The sequence below is a fragment of the Alligator sinensis genome, unplaced genomic scaffold (assembly GCF_000455745.1).
Source record: "Alligator sinensis unplaced genomic scaffold, ASM45574v1 scaffold424_1, whole genome shotgun sequence".
Taxonomy (NCBI): Eukaryota; Metazoa; Chordata; order Crocodylia; family Alligatoridae; genus Alligator; species Alligator sinensis.
This window is the reverse complement of record NW_005842113.1, coordinates 1,204,265-1,204,732: the sequence shown is the minus strand read 5'-3', so window position 1 is coordinate 1,204,732 and position 468 is coordinate 1,204,265.

Below are 468 nucleotides of genomic sequence, written 5' to 3'. Positions count from 1 at the left end.
TGCTTACAGAATTAGTCACCATTGCTAATCACTGTACAGCCTGCCAAGAAAAGGAAAAGGAATCCACGGAAACTAAGCTAATGTCTTTACAAATACAAACTTTAGGCAGAGGTAGAAGCCGAGGTTTCCATCAAGGACAATTCGGAGTCAAGGGTCATGGTCGTGGGATGGGACAAGGAGAATTTCAGTCCCAAAATAATGACAGTTGTTATTATTGTAGCCAACCAGGACACTGGAAGGCTCAATGTCCTCACCGGCCTGGCCAGCCGGGGATGACATTTAACCAGGCACCACCTCCTCTCACTCAATTTTCCATTCTGAATCAAGAAGCCTCCTGTTAGGACAGCCTGAGGAATGATAACATCATCACAGCCCCGCTTCTCTCACTTAATCAAGAGGATCCCTTCGTTTCCTGTTTAATAAGTGGCACTCCTACAAAATGTTTAGTAGATACCGGTGCAAGTCATG